Here is a 1,280-nt window from a genome sequence, read left to right as displayed (position 1 = left end):
AACATTTTCGATTTCACTGTTTATGCAAAAGCTCTGTTATTAATTCTTAAGAACGAATCACTGCCAGTCATAATTTAAGTTCAGTATTTGCAGCCGTTGATTGACACTCACTGATATCCAGCAGCACTACATATAGTTTGTGCAGTTTTTACCTCAGAAGATAACGGTTGCAGAAGGTAGCAGGGCTTTATTTGAAACAATGCATCAAAGGCAGCGTTACTGAATTTTGTTGTACGAATTAAAGCACTCTCTGTATTTGTTTCAATTTAACAGACACCCGTCATTTCTCACCATGGCTTTTATTGAGAAACATTTGCAAGACTATGTTGTGAAAACCCACATAGTGACAATAGACCAAGGCGTTTATTATTTGCTGTGTTGTTGATGGGCAGAATTTTCATGCATTAGTTGTTAAAAGGTACTGTTAGTATTTTTGGGGGTTATTTAATAGAAAAAAAGGATACTGGGCTCGTAAATACACGTAGATGAGTGTGTAATTATAATTTCCATCAAACTGTAGCATTTCCATAAAATTGTAAATAACACATTAAAAATGCATCAGAGTGGGTTTGCCTCACCATATGAATATAGTGGCAGGGAATGACATCTCCCTTCTGAATAATCACATTTAGTAATGTGGCTAGAGATTGGTCAAGTAGGTGAAACACTAACAGAGGTGAAGCCGTAGGTGTTTGCTGTGGAGGGGCATTTAAATTTGTGTGCACCTTCAGACTCAGTTTTACAGCTGGAGATGGAGTCCCCTTCACCAAAGATATAAAAACCTGAAGCAGTGAGACAATGCCACTGTCATCCTAATAAAATGTCACCTTTTTCTTCCTCACCTCTAGCCTCATCTCCTGAGCTGATGTCAGGGCTCTAACACACAGAAACATGCAGAAAAACATGCTGGGTTGCCACAGTCATCATCATTTACAGTCTGAATGTAATATTTTTGATGAATATTTTCTGACTAAAAAAGCTGCCACAGCACCCACCATAGCTAGAATTATGCACTTGAACTGAGAAAGAGAAGAAAACAGTATTCAGATGATTTCAATCTGCAATCTACTGACATGTAGCAGAGTCAGCAGATCATTGGCGACTTTTACATGCTATGTGTATTGGTGAACCCTCTTTGTAATGTTGTATTGTCTAAAATGTCCTGTTACAGTGGTTCCTAAATGCTTCCATGTTGCAAGAATACCATGTATAGCTGATTGTGGAATATCTAGGAAAGAAGAAATTAGAGCTAAACCAATGGTGGGACCCGTTGACATACC

This window comes from Simochromis diagramma, unplaced genomic scaffold (assembly GCF_900408965.1).
Source record: "Simochromis diagramma unplaced genomic scaffold, fSimDia1.1 OVJJ01000307.1, whole genome shotgun sequence".
NCBI classification, from domain to species: domain Eukaryota; kingdom Metazoa; phylum Chordata; class Actinopteri; order Cichliformes; family Cichlidae; genus Simochromis; species Simochromis diagramma.
This window is presented reverse-complemented; position numbering follows the sequence as displayed.